Source organism: Canis aureus, chromosome 5, assembly GCF_053574225.1.
Source record: "Canis aureus isolate CA01 chromosome 5, VMU_Caureus_v.1.0, whole genome shotgun sequence".
In the NCBI taxonomy this organism is placed as follows: Eukaryota; Metazoa; Chordata; class Mammalia; order Carnivora; family Canidae; genus Canis; species Canis aureus.
Window position 1 is genome coordinate 15970060 of NC_135615.1, and position 23535 is coordinate 15993594.

A 23535-nucleotide genomic window follows, 5' to 3' on the forward strand; every position below is an offset into this window, starting at 1 on the left:
CAATTTTTCAGTAGTAACACCAGATACTAAAATACCATAGAATGTCTTCAAAATGCTGAGAGAATATAACCATAATACTCCAGAATTAAGCAAAATCATCCTTCAGAATTATGGTAAAATAAAGATACTTTCCGAGAGTCGAACAATGATAGGATTCTATCAAGAAATCTATACAATGAAAGATGGAAAACTGAAGCATTTCTGAAGTGCAAGCAGGAATGTAGAATAAGTAAAATTGTAAACATTTACATAAATAAATACCACCTATCTAAAATATAAGGTTAATTTGTAGGATTAAATAAGAAACAGGCCTAAAATACTGGGTAACAAGAGTATAAGTTGGAGAAGAATAAACAAAGTTTAAGTGTTTTATGTCGTTTGGGAGAGTTTAGATTTTGGCAAATTAAATATACATGATAAAATTGTAACAGTAACCACTAAAAGAATAGAAAAATTATATAAATGCCAGAGTAGATAAAATCAAATTAAACTTAAAAACAAAGAACATATACTCAATTTTTAAAGGAGAAAAGTAAAAAGAACAGAAGAAGTACAAAAACAAAATAATGGAAACAAGTGTAAATATAATAGATAATCATAATAAATGACTTTGGACTAACTAAATTCAGCAGTAAGTAACCAGATAATGAGATTGAAAAAAAATATATAGCTGTCTACAGGTAGCATACTTAAAACACAGGGACACAGGAATATTGAAAGTAAAAGAATGGAAAATCATATACCAGTATAATACCATTAAAAAAAATTAATTAATTTTTTAAAGATGAAAGAAAACTGAGGTGGCCATACTAACATTAGACAAAACACACTAGAACAGTAAGTTTCAGTAGAGACAAAAGAGAGTCATTTTAAAGGTAAATTTTGTATAATATTTCTAAAGTTTAAGCAAACTAAAAAATGTCATCAAAATACATAAAAAGCTTCTGTTTTTCAGACTGTCATACAAGGAACTTGGAAGTCATTGCCTCAACCTAACAACAAGTAAAAAAGACTGAAAAATCACCGACTCTTCTTAGATCTGTCTGAACAGTGAGACCACACCAAACTGCTGTCCCCCTAAACCTAGAGAGAAAGACAAATCAAATATAGAAAATTACAACTTACTAGAACAGAAACATCCACAAGAACTAGTACCAGGATTTAGAAAAAATTTAAACTTATAACTGATGAATTGCTGGGGGCTCAGTGTGGACAAGTCTGAGAATTTAAAACTGTAGGTATCCAGTCATCGAAGACCCTCTACATCTTGGTGATTTTTTTTACCTCCAGGAGCCCTACAGGTTCTCATACTTAATATCAGAGAGAAAACAAAACAACACAAAACAAAATAAACAAACAAAAAAAAAACCCTTCCTGTTTCTGACAGAGAGAAGAGAAAAATAATCATTTTGAAGTACCTCAGAGCATTTTGTTTTTCATAAGATCTGCCCTCAAAAGAAACTTTTAACACAGGCTAACCTTTTGGGAATTTTATCTGAGCTTAACCAACCTTGAGGAAGGAAAATACCCAACTCCACCTGGCTCTAGCCTTCCTATGTGAGACAATAGAAAAATCCAAATTGAGGGACACCTAGATGGATCAGTGGTTGAAGGTCTTGGTTCAGGGTGTGGTCCTGGAGTCCTGGGATCAAGCCCCACATCGGGCTCCCTGCATGGAGCCTATTTCTCCCTGTGCCTATGTCTCTGCCTCTCTCTCTCTCTGTCTCTCATGAATAAATAAATAAAATCTTAAAAAAAAAAAAAAAGAAAACTCCAAATTGAGCCATCCTATAGTATTCCATGTGGGGGATGCAAAATACACAACTCCAGCCTTCTCAGGCCAGCCTGTTCCATCTAGGGTGGGAAGGGAAATCTGAGAACCACTTGTAAAGTTCACAGCCCAGGGTTACAGGTTCAATAAAAGACTAAGACCTAACCACAGGATTCTAGAACATTTTTCCTCCTACACTTTATCACTACGTTACTAAAGGACTATTTATGACTGTTCCTTTTACTCAGTACATCATGGCTGGCTTTCAACAAAATAGTACAAGGCATACTAACAGGCAAAAAACAGTTTTGATAAGTTCACAGTTATCCTTCATAAAAATTCTTAGCAAGCTAGGAATACAAGGGAACTTCCTTAACCTGATAAAAAGCATTATCTTGCCTGATAAGGTATAATTCAGTTGGAAATATAATTTTATATAAAATAATTTTATAAAAGCAACAAAAAATGTAACATACATATTGCAAAATACTATAAAAACCCTGGATGGAGAAAATTATTTTTTTATTGAAATAGTAGTGGCACCTGCGTAATTCAGTTGGTTGACTGCCTTCAGCTTGGGTCATGATCCTAGGGTCCTGGGATCAAGTCCCACATCGGGCTCCCTGCTTAGAAGGGAGCCTGCTTCTCCCTCTCCTTCTGCCATTCCGAAACCCTGCTTGTGCTCTCATGGACTTTCTCTCTCAATTAAATAAATAATATCTTTTAAAAAAATAAATAGAAAAGTTACATAGATACACACTGTTCTTGGATGGAAAGGCTCAACATCGGAAAGATGTCAATGATTCTCCCAACTCATACATAGATTCAATGCAATTCTGACAAAAATCCTCTCAGGGCTTTTTATGGGATTTGACATGATCCTTAAAATTATATGCAAGAGCAAAGGGCTGAAAAGAGTCAAAACTTGAAGAATAAGAAGTTATGGGAATATAATTCGGACTTACTTTTTGATATTTGATTGCTGAAAGGCTCACTCCACCTTCTTCCCTTGTGTTCCACATCTGGACAACCTGATAAGAAAAACTGGGCACTCCCTCCTTTGCTGGCAGGAGATTCAAACAAGGCATGCCCCTTTCCTAGCCACCACAGCCCTATCCCTATCCACAATAAAAAACAGAGGTCAATCTCCTTTCCTTACTCTTGAAAGCCACTTTAGACCTGCTTGGGAGGCCTGCCCCGCTCTCCTCAAAGATCTCAGATAGGTAAGTAATAAATCTTGTTATACCTTCTTAGAATGTGTGTGTGGCATCTTCTGTCTGGACATCTGAACTGAACTTTAGATGAGGAGTGTCTATCCACCTCTGCAGGTGACCAAACAGGGAGGATACCTGATGATACATTAAGATGTACTGCAAGACATCCAGATGAGGGTCTCTGCATCAATGATTCTGTTGCGTAGGAACCATTGCTTCTGGAGTTGTGCAATGTGGTCCTGGGTAAAAGGGGGTAGACAGGGACCTGATTACATAGAGTTTTGAAAGTAAAGGTAAGGAGTTTGGATTTTACTTTCAAAGTGATGAGAAGCCAATGGGGAGTTTTAAACAGGGAAGAAAGATGATCTGCTTTAAACTTTTTAGAGATTCATCTAAAAGTTATAGACTGAATTGTGTTTCCCCTCAAATTTATATATTGAAGCCCTAACTCTCAAGGTGACTATATTTGATTAAGTCCTTTAGGGATGTAATTAGGGTTAAATTAAATGAGGTCATGAGGGTGAGGACCTAATCTGAGAGGATTATAAGAAGATGGAAAAACACCAGAGATCAACCTCTCTCCACAATGTGAGGACACAGTGAGAAGGCAGGCATCTATAAGCCAGGAAAAGAGCTCTCATCAGAAACCAGTCCTGATGGCATCTTGATCTTGGACTCTGAATTAATTAAATTTCTCTTGTCTGAGCTGCCTGGTCTATGGTATTATGTTATGGCAGCCCTAGTAGATGAACATACTAACAAATTACTATTGTTGTTAGGTGGAAAATGGTAAATCAATATTGGAAGTGAGTAGAGAAGTAAGAAGATGACTAGCTTGAGCTAGGGCATAAGCAGTAGGGATGAGGGGAAGCATACACATCTGGGTTACGGGTTATCCTCTGCAGAAGAGCCTACAGGACATACCAAGGGACTGGAGCTAGAGGATAAGAAAACTAAAGGAAATCAAATTCTAGATATATATGCAAGCAAATAAATCAGGCCAACTTTTCATTTTTAGTTTGGACTTTAAGAAAAAATCATTTGGCTATAAAACAGAAATAAGCTTGAAGAGGAATAAGAAGATATTTTCAGATGGAAACAACAATGAGGTTATATAGGTACTAAATTATCATTTTTTAGTATAATGTAATGCATTTTTTAATAATATAACAGAATCCTTCAATCTTAGAGTACATTAGGGCAATAGCACCTGAAAGAGATATAAGCCATCTCCCTCTAACTCCCAAAATAAGGCCTCAACTATGTTTCTTCCACATAGTAACCAGTGTTTTATTTCCTCAGAATGTACAATCTGACACAGGTCTATATTGCTCTTAAGTCACTTAGACACATATGAGAATAATTATCACTTTAATGAATTTCCAGAAATCTCTGTGAGGCTATTACTTGGGAGCCTAATGACAGCTCTAAATTTGCTGTTATATTTTCAGGGACTACCAGCCCTTTTTAAAAGTAATTAATTAATTAATTAATTTTTAAAGATTTTGTTTATTTATTAGACAGAGAGAGGCAGAGACATAGGCAGGGGGGGAAGCAGGCTCCCTGCTGGGAGCCTGATGTGGGACTTGATCCCAGGACCCCAGGATCACATCCTGAGCCAAAGGCGGATGCTCAACCACTGAGCAATTCAGGTACCCCATATCAGCCCTTTTAAGAATAATATTTCTTGGGGTGTCTAGGTGGTTTAGCCAGTTAAATGTCCAACTTCTGGTTTCGGCTCAGGTCATGATCTCTCAGTCATGAGAGACACTCTTAAATGAAGCAATCTGTTTTTCTCCTGTTATATGTCTGACTTGGCTCAAAATGAATTCACTCATCCATCCATGCATCACGCTAAAACTACCCAATTAAAATTGGAATAATAGCTTCAATTTATCCATATACTGAAATTATGGATTCTGATCTATTGACCAAAATCCAGCCTTACTGTCTGCCAAAAAGGTAAGCTGTCCAAAAGCACAAAATACCATTCAGCAGGGATATACTATGTTACAACTCTTATTAGCAAATATTCTGTTACATTCATTTCTAAAATTTTCCTATCAAAGACTAATTATGTAAATAATTTTCTTAATCGCAACCATAAATACTTCATCATTTAATATTTATGTCAGGAAATATACATCATAATAAATATTATGTCAAAAATGCATTATGACTTATCAAAACAGGACCAAGTATTATTACCTTAATAATATATGAAGCATTGCTTTTTTCTGGTATTATACCTAGAGGATATATGATCTTGTTATCCTAACAGCCACTTACACTGGCAAAATGAAGACAATATCCACCATCATTCTGGTATTCTTTTTCCATATCAATGTTAGTGAGGCATCAAATTTCTACTTCTCCATCACTGAAGGCTAAAGCCTCCTTCCATTTAAATAAGCAGTCTAATCTAAAGCAACTTTCAGGGAGAGAGGTCAAGTTTAGATCTGATGCACAAAATTATTTTGATTAAACCTGAAAATACATATAAAATGCCCAAATTTAGGAGTTTCCTGCTACTTAAATTAATGCTTTTAGATCAAAGCATCTTATTTTTTAAAGTGAACTTAAAACCACATTTCCAGCTGTTCTGTTTCCAGGTCAGTAATTAGAATGCCTGATGAAGCTCTCTTTCCTTCCCACTGTAACTGCTGTAGTTAATTTATTAGTTCATAATGGCCAAGTACACACAACAGGTATTTTCTTGAGAAATGAAAAATAGCTTACTGGCAATGAATACTTATCAAGACATTCAAAACTAATTTTGTTCTCTTACTCTTAAAGAAGAAAAAAGACAGGGGCACCTGGGTGGCTCAGTCAGTTAAGTGCTCGACTCTTGATCTTAGCTCAGGTCTATCTCAGGAGTGTGAATTCAAGCCCTGCGTTGGGCTACATGTGAGACATGGAGCCTACTTAAAAAAGAGAGAGAGAGAGAGAAATGAGACAAAAAATGGCTTTATTCATTAAGATCAGCTAAAGCACTATTATTTTATACTATGCCAAAAAAAGACTGCAATGTCTTTTCAATTAACATATTTCTCATCATTAAAATGATTTTTTAAAGGCCAAAGAAATACTTTTGTCTTGAACAATTATAAGGTTATCAGTATGTCTAGTTTATAGAGTAATTGGTAAAAACCCAAGTTTACTAATAAAATCCAAATTTAATAGGTGAAAAACTTAAAACTCTAGCCCATTATGTGACTTTTATAAATGCATAAATTTTAATTACTGACTTCTTCTTTCAGCCAAGATGGAGTAACAGGGATTGCACTTATTCTCCCACTTAGAATAACTAAAATACCAGATAAACTGTATGGGGAGAAAAATAATGAAAAAAATAAGTTTTTATTACTTCAGACCTAAAAGAAAAAAAGAAGTGAGCTCTGAGAAATGGGAAAGAAATGAAGTGAGCCCTGTGTTTTTCCCAGCCTACTGCCTTGAGAGTTTCCAGCTCTAGTTCTAGGAAGGGGAAGCCAGGCAGAAACATGAGGACTTCCTGAATCAAGGCACTACAGTTTGCATATACTTAGGATGTTGGCACACAGACACTATATAGTTGGATCTTTTTAAAAAGATTTTATTTATTGATTCATGAGAGACACACAGAGAGAGGCAGAGACACAGGCAGAGGAAGAAGTATACTCCCTGCGGGTACTCGATCCCAGGACCCCGGGATTATGCCCTGAGCTGAAGGTAGATGCTCAACCACTGAGCCACCCAAGTGTCCCTATATAGTTGGATCTTGTTTCTTAATTCATTCTGCCATCTCTGCCTTTTAATTTTCATTTAAAGCAATAAAAGTACTTATTTCTGCCACTTTTGCATTTGCTTCATATGTCATATTGTTTTTTCAATTCCTTCATTACTGCCTTCTTTTGTGTTCATTTGTTCTAGGGTACAATTTTTATTGTATTCTTACTTGCTTTTCTGTACACCTTTTAGTTATTTTCTTCATGGTTATCCTGAAGTTTAAAATTAGTATTTTAAAATATAACTGTCTAGTTTGAATTTACATCAGTTTAGCTTCAATAGTAGAAGAGTAGCTTCAATCCTGCTCTTCTATAGACTTGTCCCCTATATATTGTAATTGTCACAAATTACATCTTTAAACGTTGTGTGCCCATGACATGGCTTTATAAATATTATTTTATATGTTTGTCTTAAATAATATAAAAAATAAAATCAGGATTACAAATAAAAAATGTAACAACACTGGCTTTACTTATTGCTCATGTAGTTAACCTATGTTGGTGTCCTTTACTTATTCATATGACTTTGAGTTATGTCTGGTAATCCTTTCATTTAAGTCTGAACTTTTCACTTAGCATTTCTTGTAGGGCAGGTCTACAGATGACTACCTGAGCTTTTGTTTATCTAGGAAAGTACTATTTCTCCTTCTTCATTTTTGAAGGATAGTTTTGCCAGATATAGTATTCTTATTGACAGACTTTTTCTTTCAACACTTTAAATTAATTAGCCACTACCTCTAGGTCTCCACCATTTCTGGTAAGAAATTAGTGGTTAACCTGAATTGAGGACTCCATCTACACAACAGGTCACTTTTTTCTTGGTAAATTCAAGACTGTCTTGGGCTTTGATGGTTTAATGTAATGTGTCTTGGTGTGCAAATCTCTTTGAGTTTATCCTACCCAGAGTTTGCTGACCTTCTTGGATGCATACATTCATCTTTTACCAAGATGGGGAAATTTTCAACCATTATTTCTTCACATATTCTTTCTGCCCCTTTCACCTTCTCCTCTCCTCTTTGGCTTTTTATTATGTGTAGGTTGGTAAGCATAGTAAGTTTCCACAAGTCAGTCAGATTCTATCTCCTGGGTTTTTGTTTTGTTTTGTATGTTTCTTTTTTTTTTTTCCTGCTTCTAGACGGGATGGTCTCAACCGACCCATCTTCAAATTCACGGATTCTTTCTCCTTCCTGATCAAATCTATTGCTATGCCCTTCTGGAGAATTTTTTTTTAATTGTTATAATATTTAGCTCAAAAATTAGTTGATTCCTGTTTATGGTTTTTATTTCTTTGATATCCTCTACTTGGTAAGACCTTTCTCTTGGTTCCCTTTACTTTGTTGTCTGTGATTTTCTTTATCTCTTTCAGCATGTGTAAGATGATTTAAAGTCTTTGGTAAGTACAATGCCTGCTTCCCTAAGGACAATTGCTGTTAATTTTTCTTCCTAATAATGGGTGATACTTTGTTTCTTTACATGCCTCATAATTTTTCGAACATGAACATTCTGAATATTATAATGTGGTAACTGAAAATCAGATTCTCCTCCTTCCCCAGGATTTAGTGTTACTATTTTTTGGAGGGATTTTTTTGGCTTGTTTAGTGACTTCTAAAACTGATTTTGTAAAGACTATAGTCTTTGTCATTAGTCACTTTAATCTCTGTTATATAAGCTTATTGGTCACCTAGAGACTTGACAGAGATATCTATGACTTAGCCAGTAATCATCATCCTTATCTTCATCATCTCCCAATCTTTGCAGATTGACTCTGTTTGGACATTCCTTCAATTCTTAGGCAAGCTGTATACAACTCTTTGTTTCCTGCTTCTGTGAAGCCTAAAGGTCATCCAGAGATGAAGTTTCAGGATCTGTTCAGGTCTTTTTTTTTTTTTTTTTTTTAACATTTCAAAATTTATTTATTCATGAGAGAGAGAAAGAGAGAGAGGCAGAGACACACAGGTAGAGGGAGAAGTAGGCTCCATGCAGGCAGCCCGATGTGAGACTCAATCCCGGAACTCCAGGATCATGCCCTGGGCTGAAGGTAGGCCCTAAATCACTGAGCCACCCAGGCATCCCTCTCCTCAGGTCTTTAATGAGCAAGCTTCCAGTCCTGTGCATCTGTGTGACTTTTGTATATCTGAGAGCTTTTCATTGCTCTTACATCCCTCCATATTCCCTTTCCCAGTCTTTTCCCCCTGGAATTTTCAGTGTATCTATTGTTTACGCTGTTATCTCTTGCCCCAGGCAGTTGTAGCTAGTATATTTCCTATTAAGTGTTTTGATAAATGCTTCCAAGTCTCTGAATCTGATAAAGTTCTGAGGAAAATAAATGAAAGTCAAGCCCTTGAGATGATTCTTCAAGGAATCACTGAACAAGTCAAAACATATAACACAACTCTTTGAAAAATAGGGTCCATATTACTCCCTCTGAACCAGGAAGCTACATTAAGAGTGCAGGCTGCTGTTTTCATAGCCACTGCCAAGTAGAAAACTAAAAAATGGTAAGCAAGTAAATTAAAATGTCACAGAGCTCTTTTACTGAAATCCATTAGCTTCCTTTCTTATGCATCCTACAGTACATTGCATGAAGTTTTTGTTAGATTGCAAACTTTCAGAAAAGTTGCTTCTGAAAGTTTTCTCTAGCTTAATCACTGTTTCAGGAAAGAGATGGAGTTTTGGAGTTCCCTACTAAACCATCTTAATGATGATTGATCAGGAGTAATGTCACTCATGGACAACTGATTTTTGACAAAGGTATGAAGTCAATTTGATGGATATCTGTATACAAAACAATGAATTTCAATCCAGACTCTATACAATATATAAAAACCAAGTCAAAATGAAACATAAACTAAATTTAAAATATAAAATAACAAAACATGTAAAAGAAAACAAGTGAGAAAATCTGTTTCCTTGGATTAGGCAAAGATTACTTACCTATGACTCCAAGAATATGATCCATAAAGGAAATATTTGTAAATTGGACCTCTTCAAAATTTAAAACTTCTGCTCTTCAAAAGATACTGTTACAGAGTTTAGGGAGTTATGTTAGCAACATGATGGGGTAAGACATTCCTCCTTTTTATCACCCGTTTTAATTAAAGAACTGAACATCCTTCCATTAACAAAAGTACCTTTGTGGGGATTTTTTGACCAAGTACTTTATTCCAAGAGACTCTTTAGAAATCTCATGTCTGAGTGCAGCCCAGCCTGTAAGATATAGACAAGCCTCTGTATGGGCTACAGAACCATGGAGCCAGTCAAACTGCAAAGACCCCTCTCATTGCTGTCAGCATAAAAACTAGGTGAGTGCTGTCCTGGGCAGGCACTGATGCATAAGAGAGAATCTGCAAAATTCCAGTCTTCCCAAAGTGGGGCTCTAGGACACCATAGGGGCGGGGGGGGGGGGGGGGGGGTTGGGGGAGGGGAGGAGGCTGGGGGCAGCAGGTGGGGTGGGAAGAGGGGAAGAAGACAAAGAGAAAGAAGTAGACAAAGAGGAGGAAGAAGACAAAGAAGAGGAAGGAGAGGAAGAGGAAGAAGAAGATGAAGACAAAGAAGAAAAAAGAAAAATACAAATTTGGTTGTATTTTGGTTGCAGTGGAGATAGTAAGAGAAACTTTCCCAGTGCCATCCCCTCTCTCAAAGAAACACTGACATGGACTGATTTATCAGGAAGTTATCTGTCCTACAAGAAATAGGGAAGTGGTGAGTGACAGCTGAACTATATACCAGTTAGATGGCACTGAGCTGAAAAAAAAAACAAAAAAAACAAACAAAAAAAAAAAACAGTTCTCTCCATCAACACCCACAGTACTAAGGTGGGAGCTCTACAGTGGGGAGAGGGAGCATAATGAGAAATAGGCAGATATGAATTTCAAGTAATATTGATTGTGCTTAGCAGAAAGTCCATTCAAAAGCCTCTAGAAGTACCACACCTGGAGATCTCTTTATTTGGTCCAGGGGCACCCCATGCATGAAGTGCAAAACCCACACCTACCCTCGCTCTGGTACCTGCTCTTTGTGTATGACCAGCAGTCCACCTGGGAGAACAAGGTCCAGTACACAGGGAGCTAGTTAAGAAAACAGGCCAAGGTTGGTGGGCAAGGGGCAGACCACAAACTTGAACTATAGTGCCACCTGATGGAAAAGGAGAAAGGTTTCCAAATCCAGCTGAGTGAATTATAAGAACCAGAGCAGACACAAAAGCTTAAAAATTCATCCACAGGAAGGAACAATAAAAGTGAGTCAGATACACTTTCACAGAGACAGAGAAGAAGAAAGAAAGAAAAAAAACCTCAGATAATAACAGCATAGAACATAACACTCCGTCTGCTGAAGGATAGGGGCAAAGAGTTAAAGGTGTCTGCTATTTCCAATGTAAAAGCATTAGGACATAAGCACATAAGGATAGCACATAACTACAAAGAATATGAAAATACGGCATCACAAAAAAATTATAATTCTCAAGCAAACAAATTCAATGACAAAAGATTGTGATCTGATAAATAATTCAAAATAGTTGTGATGCTCTTGAATGAAATACTTCCACTTAGATATTTGGACTTCCTTCTGTTATAAACCTTCAATTAATATCTTTCTCCTCCCGAAAAACTGTAAGTTCTGTGCCAGCAGAAGCCATGTTGCTTTTGTCATCATTATATGAACCAGCACCTACAACAACTGTGATGCATAGAAATGTAAAATTAAAAAACTGAAATTATTTTTAAATATACATATGGATATATTATTAAAATTGATTTCACTTTTTTCTCTTGTATTTTTAAGGTGGCTATTAGAAAATATTAAAGGAAGTTTGGTAGGGGGGAATGAGTGAAATAGGTGATCGGAATTAAGGAGTATGCTTGTTGTGATGAGCACTGAGTGATATATGGAAAGGTTGAATCACTATATTGTACACCTGAAACTAATATAATACTGTATGTTAACTATACTGGAATTAAGATTTAAAAAATAAAAATAAATTTAAAAAAGAAAATATTAAGTAACAATTATTTTTAAAGGTTATGAAGAAATAACAAGCTATAAGAAAACTCTAAAAAACAATTCAATGAAATCAGGAATAAAGTATATTAATAAAATGATTTATTAAAAAAAAGATATTGAAATTATTGGGGAAAAACCAAATAGCAATTCTGGAACTGAAAAATTCAATGAATGAGATGATAAATCTAATACAGAGTGCCTGTAGCAAGGCAGACCAGAAGGAAGAAAGAATAAATGACTTCGAGAATAGGAATTTTGAAATAACACAAATATAATAATAATTTGGGTTCCAGAAGGAGAAGAGAGGGGAAGTGGGCAGAGAGTCTATTTAAAGAAATAACAGCTGAGGGGACTTCCGGGGATGATGGCAGAGTAGAAGGATTCTAAACTCACCCTCTCCCACAAATACAACCAGATAACACCCACATCAGTGTAAATAACCCAGAAAGCAGCCTAAAGATGGGCAGAACATATTCTCCACAGCTAAATGTAGAGAAGAGGCCACATCTTAGAGGGTAGGAAGGATGGAGATGTGGTGGGGAGCTAAAGAGGTCCATGGGACCATCTGCAGGAGGGAGGGATATTACAGGCTCAGAGACAGTAGGAGAGCAACCCCATACCAGGCACCCCAAGCACAGGCATCCCACATGGGGAAGACAAATCCCCATAACATTTGCCTTTGAAAACCACAGGAGCCTAATAATAAGTGGGGCTTAACATCTGGAACTTTAAAATCAGTGGGTTCAGCTCTGGGAGGGCTGTGAAGTCAGAGTCTCTGCCCTTGAAGAGACAGCACAAAAAACAGTCCTATGAAGATATAGTATTAGAAGCAGCAGTTTGAAAAGCACCTGAGTTATATGGGAAGGATATTTATTTACTAATCTTAGAATGTGTGCTGGAGGAGCAAGAATCTTTGGGAGACTTCTTTAAGAATGAAAGAGCTGATGGGTGTCATTTCCCTCCCCTCCCTCACTCCATCCTAGATACATGGAACACTTTCCACCTAGCTTGCCAACAGTGTAGCTCATCCCCACATGCTTCTGCAAATCTGCCCCCTCCAACCCTGGAGCTACAGGTCCACACCAATGCACCAGTGCCCACCTTGCTGGAACAGCATACCCCACCACTACATTCTCTTGCAGACTTGCCCTCTCCAATACTCCCTTAGCTAGAACCCATCCAAAGCAGTGCCACAAGCTTGGCAGTGTACAAGTAGCCTTGACAGGGGCCAGCACCACTCCAAAGTGACTTCTGCCCTGGGGAGAGCGAAAGAAAACCACATATATCAGTCCAACTTTGGTCCTAGTAGTGGACTAGGGGCAGACTATAGGACCTGCCCTCCAGTGAAAGGTTTTCAAGGGACAACACAAGGAAAATACTTTGCAGGTCAGTGCTACTGCATCATTGGCAAACACCTGGTTTGACCCAACTCAAGCCTAAGGTGACCCAGACCGGCCCACTAATGACATAAGGACCAAACACTGCCCATAACAGGCAAAGAGAGCCATTGGCAGGTGACTGAACTGAAGGCAATTGCAGCTCAGCCACACACTGGGCACATGCTATACACATAGGAGATACCCCTGACACACCAAGTTCTCGTGAAGGGGACATTCCACTGTAGGGCACTACAAGAACTCTTCATAAAGCCACTACTTTCAAAAGCAGGAGATATAGCTCTCTTTCCTAGCACATAGAAACAGACACAGAGATTTAGATGGAATGAGGATACAGGAATATGTCTCAAATGAAATCACAGCAAGAAAGCAAAATGAAATGGATATAAGTAATATAACTGATAGGGAATTTAAAATAATTTACAAATGGTCATAAAGATACTGGGCTTGAGAAAAGAATGGAGACCTCAGTGAGAGCCTAAATAAAGAGGTAGAAAACATTAAAAAAAAATCAAAGATGAAGAACTCAATAACTGAAATTAAAAATACACTAGATGGAATAAATAGTAGACTAAAGAAAGCAGAAGAACCATAGTGGCCTGGAGGACAGAGTAATGGAAAGCAATCAAGCTGCGCAGTGAAGAGAAAAAAAAAATAATAATAAATGAAAATAGACTAAGGGAACTCAATGACACTATCAAGCATAATAACATTCATATTATTAAGGGTCCTAGAAGGAGAAGAGAGAGCAAAGGGGGCAGATAATTTATATGAAGAAATAATAACTGAAAATTTCCCTAAACTGAGGAAGGAAATAGAAATCCAGATACAGGAATCACAGAGAGCCCCCAATAAAATCCATACTAAGGCAGTCCACACCAAAAAAAAAAAAAAAAAAAAAAAAAAAAAAAAAAACATAGTAATTAAACTGGCAAACCCACCATTTGCTTCAACGTGGATGGAACTGGAGGGTATTATGCTGAGTGAAGTAAGTCAGTCGGAGAAGGACAAACATTATATGTTCTCATTCATTTGGGGAATATAAATAATAGTGAAAGGGAATAGAAGGGAAGGGAGAAGAAATGTGTGGGGAATATCAGAAAGGGAGACAGAACGTAAAGACTGCTAACTCTGGGAAACGAACTAGGGGTGGTAGAAGGGGAGGAGGGCGGGGGGTGGGAGTGAATGGGTGACGGGCACTGGGTGTTATTCTGTATGTTAGTAAATTGAACACCAATAAAAAATAAATTAAAAAAAAAAAAAGATAAAGAGAGAATTTTAAAAGCAGCAAAAGAAAATAGTTATATACAAGGGAAACCCCATAACGCTATCAGCTGATTTTTCAGCAGAAACTTTGCAGGCCAGAAGGGAGGGCCATAATATATTCAAAATGCTGAAAGAGAAAAACCTGAAGCGAAGAATACTCTAATCAGTAAAGCGATCATTCAGAATAGAAGGAGAGATACAGAATTTCCCAGACAAACAGAAGTTAAAGAAATTCATCACCACTAAACCAGCCTTATAAGAAATGTTGAAAGGAACTCTTTGAGTGAAAAGGAAAGACCATAGCAGGAGTAAGAAAAATAGAAATAAGAAAAGCAGTAAAAAGGAAAAAAAAGTAAGTAGATCTATAAAAATCAGTCAAGGGATTCACAAAATAAAAAGATGTAAAATATAATACCATATATCTAAAATATGGGGGGAGAGAAGTAAAGAATGGATTTGAACATAAGCAACCATCAACTTAATATAGACTGTTACATGCATAAAATGTTATATGTAAACCTAATGATAACCACAAATCAAAAACTACTAATAAATATGCAAAAACTAAAGAGAAAGGAACCCAAGTATATCAGTAAAGAAAGCCAGCAAACTGTAACAGAAGAGAGCAAGAGAATAAAGGAACAGAGAAGAAATATAAAAAGAACCAAAAAACAAGTAAAAATGGCAAGAAGTACATACTTATCAATAATTATTTTGAATGGAAATGGACTCAATGCTCCCGTCAAAAGATATAAGGTGACTGAATGGATACAAATGCAAGATCCATATGCTGCCTACAAGAGACTCATTTCAGAAACTAAAGACACACACAGATTGAAAGTGAAGGGATAGAAAAGCACTTATCATGAAAATGGAAGCAAAAAGAAAGCCAGGTAGCAATACTTATTATCAGACAAAATAGACTTTAAACAAAAACGGTAATAAGAGACAAAGATGGACAGTATATAATCATAAAGGGAACAATCCAACAAGAAGATATAACAATTGTAAATATTTATGCACCCGACATGGGAGCACCCAAATACATAAAGCAGCTAATAACAACATAAAGGAAATAATCAATAGTAATATAATAATAGTAGGGAACTATAACACCCTACTTACATCAATAGATAAATCACCCAAACAGAAAATCAACAAGGAAACAGTGGCTTTGAATAACGCATTATACCAGATGGATCTAACAGACATACTCAGAACATTCCATCCTAAAACAACAGTATACAAACTCTTTTCAAGGACACATGGAACATTCTCCAGAATGCATCACACACATATTAGGCCATAAAACAAGTCTCAACAAATTAAAAGAGATACATCTTTTCTGACTACAATTCTATGAAACTAGAAATCAACCACAAGAAGAAACCTGGAAAGAATACAAATATATGAAGGTTAAATAACATGCAGCTAAACAATTAATGGGTCTACCAAGAATCAAAGGGGAAATCTAAAAACACATGGAGAAAATGAAAAAGAAAAACAACAGTCCAAAATCTTTGGGATGCAGCAAAGGTGTTCTAAGAGGGAATTTTATAACAATACAGGCCTACCTCATGCAACAAGAAAAATTTCAAATAAACAACCTAACCTTACACATAGGGGACCTATGAAAAGAGGAACAAACAAAATCTGAAACCAGTAGAAATAAGGAAATAATAAATATTAGAGCAGAAATAAATGAAATAAGAACTAAGAAAAAAAATAGAGGAACTTAATGGAACCAGGAGCTGGTTCTTTAAAAAGATCAATAAAATTGACAAATATTTAGTCAGATTCATCAAAAAAGAGAGGGGGGGGGACTCAAATAAAATCAGAAATAAAAAGAGAAGAAATAACAAAACACAGAAGTACAAAGGATTATATAAGAGAACATTATGACAAATTATAAGGCAACAAAATGGACATACTAGTAGAAATAGATAAATTCCTAGAAACATATAGCCTCCCAAAACTGAATCAGGAAGTAGAAAATTTGAACAGATTGGTTATCAGCAATTAAATAAAATCAGTAAGGCACCTGGGTGTCTCAGTTGGTTAAGCATCTGCCTCTGGCTCAGGTCATGATCCCTGAGTGCTGGGATGGAGTCCCAGGTTGGGCTCCCTGCTCAGTGGAGAGCCTGGTTGTCCCTCTCCCCACCCCCTGCTCATGTTCTCTCTGACTATCTCTCTCTTTCTCTCAAATAAATAAATAAAATCTTAAAAAAATTAAATTAGTAATCAGAAAACTCACGACAAACAAAAGTCCAGGACCAAACAGCTTCACAGGTAAATTTGACCAAACATTTAAAGAAGAGTTATTACCTAGTCTTCTCAAACTATTTGAAAAAATAGAAGAGGAAAGAAAGCTTCCAAATTCATTCTATGAGGTTGGCCAAATATCAAAACCAAATAAAGACACTATCTAAAAAACCCTTCAGGCCAATATCTGATGAACATAGATGCAAAAGTCCTTAACAAAATATTAGCAAACCAAACCTAAGAATGCATTACAAAACTATTAACATGAACAAGTTGGATATTGAGATATACACAAATCTGTAGTAATCAAAACAGTATGGTACTGGCACAAAATAAACACGTATATCAGTGTAACGGAATAGAGAGCCCAGAAATAAACCCATGATTATATATATATGGTCAATTATTCTTTGATAAAGAAGGCAAGAATATAAAATGGGAGAAAGACAGTCTCTTCAACAAATAGTGTTGGAGAACTGGACAGCTACATGCAATAGAATGAAATTGGACCCTTTCTTACACTATGCACAAAAATAAACTAAAATTTTATTAAATACCTAAATGTGGGACCTGAAACCATAAAAATCCTAGAAGAGGACACAGACAGTAATTTCTCTGACACCATCTGTAACAACATTTATCTAGATATGTTTCCTGATGCAAGGGAAACAAAAGTAAAAATAAGCTATTGGGACTATATCAAAATAAAAAGCTTCTGCACAGCAAAGAAACTTATTATCAAAACTAAAAGACAACCTATTTAATGGGAGAAGATTTTTGAAAATGTCATATCCAATAAAGAGTTAGTCTCCAAAATTATAAAGAACTTATAAGGGATGCCTGGGTGACTCAGTGGTTAAGTGTCTGCCTTTGACTCAGATCGTGATCCTGGAGTCCTGGGATCGAGTCCCAAATCAGGCTCCCTGCATGGAGCCTGCTTCTCCCTCTGCCTGCATCTCTCATGAATAAATAAACTTAAAAATCTTAAAAAAAAAGAACTTATAAAACTCAATACCAAATAAAACAAATAATTGAATTTAAAACTGGGCAGAAGACACAAACAGACATTTCTCCAAAGAGAAATCCAGATGGCCAATAGATACATGAAAAGATGTTCAACATCTCTCATCCTCAGGGAAATGCCAATCAAAACTACAATGAGATATCACTTCACACCTGTCAAAATGGCTAAAATCTAAAACACGAGAAACAACAAGCACTAGAGAGGATGTGGAGAAAAAGGAACACTCGTACATTGTTGTTGGAAATGCAAACTGGTGAAGCCAGTATGTAAAACACTATGAAGGTTCCTCAAATAATTAAAAACATAAATGCCATATGGTCCAGCAATTTCACTACAGGGTATCTACCCAAAGAATATGAAAAAACTAATTCAAAAAGATACATTCACCCTTATAGTTATTGTAGCATTATTTACAATAGCCAAACTATGGAAGCAACCCAAGTATCCATCCATAGATGAATGATAAAGAAGATGTGGTATATATATAATATATATATATTATATATTATATATTATATATTATATATTATATATTATACATTATATATATAATATTATCTATCCATAAAAAAGAATGAAATCTTGCTATTGCAACAACAGGAAGAAAATATATGAAAGTGCACAACACACTGGTAAAGGTGAAAAATACACAGTCAGACTTAGAAAAATGTAACTGTATATTAGGATAGTGTATTAACCACTCAACTATAGTTTAAATATTAAAGGAAAATGGTAGATTAACCATAGTACTATAAATTATTAATAAAAACACAACCTAAAAAGTGGTAAATTGTGACATTATTAATACAAAAGCAAGGAGTAAAAGGCTGAAGCCTTTATAGGTGATTGAAGGTAAGTTGTTATCAGCCTAAAACGGACGGTCTTATCTATGTCTTATGTAAATTCCATAGTAATCACAAAACAAAAACTTAGAGTAGATCCACAAAAGACAAAGAAAAGGGAAATTGTCTACCACCATGGAAAACCAGTTGACAAAGGTGGGTAGAAACAGAGAAAAAGAAACAATGGAAATATAAAACACCCAGAAAGCAGTTAATAAAATGGCATTAGTAAGTGCCTATATATCTATAATTACTCTAAATGTCAGTGAACTAAATTCACTAATCAAAAGACACAAAGTGGCTGGATGTGATGTATTTAATAAAACAAGGTCCCGCTACATACCATTAGCTATGAGACCAACTTCAGAACTAAGGATGCATTTAGACTCAAAGTGAAAAAAATAGAAAAATATATTCCATGAGCAACAGAATCAAAACCATAATATACCTAGGAATAAATTTAACCAAAGAAGTCAAGTATCTGTAGAATGAAAACTGTAACACTCTACTGAAAGAAACTGAAGAAGACAAAACAAATGCAAGGACATCCTGTGTTCATGGACCGGAAAAATTAATATTGTTAAAATGTCCATGCCAGCCAGAGCTAACTATAGATTCAGTACAATCCCTATAAAAATCTCAATGGCTATTTCCACAGAAAAAAAATCCTAAAGTTCATATGGAACCACAAAAGACACCAAAGAGCAAAAACAATCATAAGAAAATAAAACACAGAAACATTACACTTCTTGATTTCAAACTGTACTACAAGCTCTAATAATTATGGTTCTGGCATAAAAACCATAGAGCAATGGAACCAAATAGAGAGTCCAGAATTAAACCCCTACATATATAGTCAACTAATATTGACAAGGGAGACAAGCATACTAATGAAGAAAGAACAGCATCTTCAACAAATGGTGCTTAGGAGACGTGGAAAGCCACTTACAGGAAAAATGAAATTAGACTCCCACCATCACCATTCATAAAAATGAACTCAAAATGAACAAAGACTTAAACATAAGACTTGAAACTAAACTCATAGAAGAAAACATGAGGAAAAGATCCTTGACACTGGTCTTGGCAGTGCTTTTTTGGATGAGAAATCAAGAACACAGGCCACATGGACAGGAAAAAAAACAAAAAACAAAAAACAAAGTAGGATTGCATCAAATTTAAAAGCTTCTGCGCTGCAAATGATACTCTGTAAAATGAAAAGGTAACCCAGAAAATGGAAGAAAATATTTGCAAACCATGTATCATATAAGGGGTTAATATCCAAAATTCATAAAGAGCTCTTATATTTCAATAACAAAATTACAAAAAATCCAATAAAAAAATGGGCAAAGGAACTAAATAGACATTTTTCCAAAGAAGACATTCAAATGGCCAACAGATACTTGAAAAATGCTCAACATCACTAATCATTAAGAAATACAAATCAAAACCACAATGAGCTCACCTCACCCCTCTAAATATGGCTATCATCAAGAATTCAAGAGATAACAAATGGTAGTAAGGATTTGGAGAAAAGAAAACCCTTGTGCACTGTTCATAGGCTTGCAAACTGATTCAACCACTATAGAGAATAGTATGGAGCGTCATCAAAAATTAAAAATAGAAATAACATATGATCCAGTAATTCCTCTACTGGGTATTTATCCAAAGAAAACAAAAAACACTAACTCAAAAAGATATATACCCCTATGCTTATTGCAGCATTACATTACTGACAGTAGCCAAAATATGGAAGCAACCCTAGATGAACTGATTGAAAAGATGTGGTATGTGTACACAGACACACACACACACACACACTCTCACTGGATATTACTCAGCCATAAAAAAGAATGGCATCTTGCCATTTGCAACAACATGGGTGGACCTAGAGGGTATTATACTAAGTGAATAAATGAGACAGAGAAAGACAAATACTATATGATTTCATTTATATGTAGAACCTAAAAACAAAACAAAACAGAAACAGATCCATAAATACAAAGAACAAATTGGTGGCTGCTAGGGAGGAAGGCAGTGGAGGGAGGGACAAAATTAGTGAATGGGAGTGGGTGATACAGGCTTCCAGTTACAGAGTAAATACCTCATGGAGATAAAATGTACAGCATAGGGAACATAGTAGTACTGTGAAATAGTACTGTAGGGTGGCAGGACAGACAGTAACTACATTTGTGGTGAACAGGGTGTAACATACACAGTTGTCAGATCACTATGTTGTAGACCTGAAACTAATGTAAAATAAAAACAGATACTGTTAAAATAATGCAAACATAAGGTACAGAATAGGAGAAGACAGTAGCGGCTCCCATATTTGATAAAGAACTTGTATCCTGAACGCAAATATAATACTCAATAATAAGAAAACAAAAGTTGAAGGCTGCTAAGAGTAAATCTTAAAAGTTCTCATCACAGAAAAAAAAATTGTAACTATGTTTGGTGACAGATGATCATTTTGCAAAATAAACAAATACCAGATCATTGTGTGGTACCGTTGAAACTCACATAACATTATAGGTCAATTATACCTCAATTTTTTAAAAAGTAAAGAACTCAATTTTTAAATTGCAAAATATTTGGTGAAACACTTTAATAAAGAATATATATAAAGATAAACTAAGTATATTTTATGTGGTAATAAGAATAAAGATGATGCAAATAGGATGTTGCAACATGGTTGACTAGGAGGTCTAACCCAAACTCCTCACAAAACAAGAATTTAACAACTACTCACAGATCAGGGATGTCTGGGTGGCTCAGTGGTTGAGCATCTGCCTTCGGCCCAGGGTGTGATCCTGGAGTCCCGGGATCGAGTCCCACATCGGGCTCCTTGCATGGAGCCTGCTTCTCCCTCTGCCTCTCTCTCTCTGTGTCTCTCATGAATAAATAAACAAAATATTAAAAAAAAAACTACTCGCAGATTAATGAGTATCGGGGAGGGCTTGAGAGTACAATTAAGAAGCTGCAGTGACCAAGGGAAACACGAAAACCCAAGATGGCTGCATAGTAAGATGGAGAAAGCATTGTATCTGTGCCACTTCATTCCTCAAGCCAGGATAACTTGGCACCAAGAGACTCCCTCAGCCGTGACATTCCTCCATAAGGGAAAGGAGAACAGGAGAACTGGAGCAGCTTTTGCCATTGGGGACCCTGGCAGCCCTTGCTGTGGCTATCGATGCTCTGAAATCTTCATTGTCCAGTAGTCTCTCAATCTTTTTTCTTTTTTAAGATTTTATTTATTTATTCATGAGAGACACAGAGAGAGAGGCAGAGACATAGGCAGAGGGAGAAGCAGGCTCCCTGCAGGGAGCCTGATACAGAACTCAATCCCAGGACCCCAGGATCATGACCTGAGCTGAAGGCAGACACTCTACCACTAAGCCAGACCGGTGCTCCAATCCCTTAGTTTTTATTGACGCCGACTCCAGCTGACAGATCTACCCAGAGCCACAACCACTGCTGTACTCCTGAATCCAGAGCCAGAGACACGGCTATGCTTCCCCAGGATCAGAGATATCATACCCCATTCCTCAGCTCTGGTGCTTCATTTGCACATTGTGGTCCTGGAACCACTGCACTTACCCCTGAAACAGACAGCCCTCCCCTCACCCCTGCTCTGAGAACTGGTGCCATCATGCACTCCTGGAAACAGTGTCTTCAGACCCAGTCTAGAACCAGCACTGTCATGCACACCACCTAGCCAATGCCCTCATGCTCACTTACAGGTGGTTTTTTCCCTACCAAAGCCAATCCATAGAATCTGAAAGAGGTGACTTCCTTCAAAAGTAGAGACACCAACACAAGGCTACAGAACCATGAAAAAAAAAGAAAAGGAAGCCTGATGTAAACAAATGAACACAACAAATTTCCAGTAACTGACCCTAAAGGAATAGATTGCCTGACAAAGAATTCAAAATAACTGACAAAAAGAAGCTCAGTGAGCTACAAAGGTACATGGAAAGACAACTGAACGAAATCAGGAAAACAATACATGAAGAAAATAAGTTCAGCAAAGACAGAGAAGTCCTAAAAAAGAATCAAACAAAAATTCTAGAGATGAATGAAAACAAAAATGCAAAAGAGCTCTTCAACAGCGGAGTGAATCAAACAGAAGAGAGAATTAGTGAACTCACGTTCATAATATTTGAAATTATCCAGTCAGAGAAAAAAAATTAAAAGAAGACACCTGCTCCCCAATGTTTCTAGCAGCAATGTCCACAATAGCCAAACTGCAGAAGGAGCCTCGGTGTCCATCGAAAGATGAATGGATAAAGAAGATGTGGTCTATGTATACAATGGAATATTACTCAGCCTTTAGAAACGACAAATACCCACCATTTGCTTCGATGTGGATGGAACTGGAGGGTATTATGCTGAGTGAAGTAAGTCAATCAGAGAATGACAAACATTATATGGTTTCACTCATATGGTGAATATAAAAAATAGTGAAAGGGGAGAAAATGAGTGGGAAATATCAGAGAGGGAGACAGAACATGAGAGACTCCTCTAACTCTGGGAAACAAACAAGGAGTGGTGGAAGGGGAGGTGGGCGGGGGGTGATGGGCACTGAGGGGGGCACTTGGTGGGATGAGCACTGGGTGTTACGCTGTATGTTGGCAAATCGAACTCCAATAAAATATATACATATTAAAAAAAATAAAAGAAGGAAGAAAGCCCATGAGTTTTATACAAATTATAGAAGTCCCACAATAAGAAGGAAGAAAAAGGGCAACTGCTTATTATAAAAATATGCTTATTATAAAAATAATGATCCCTCCAAAAGCCCCAAATCTGGGGAAGAAAGCAGACATGCAGATTCAATAAGTTTAAAAGATGCCAAATAGGCTGAACACAAAGAGATCTGCAATAAAACATATTACAATTGTCAAAAGTCAAAAACAAAGGGAGAATGTTAAAAACAGCAGAAAAGAAATGGCTTCACATGTAAGGGACCCCCTCAGACTATCACCAGGTCCCTT

General features: G+C 36.4%; 1 pseudogene; it reads right to left on the bottom strand.

Moving 5' to 3' along the window:
* LOC144313288 (E3 UFM1-protein ligase 1 pseudogene) overlaps positions 1-23535 on the bottom strand; it is a 29577-nt pseudogene that overhangs the window by 5011 nt on the left and 1031 nt on the right.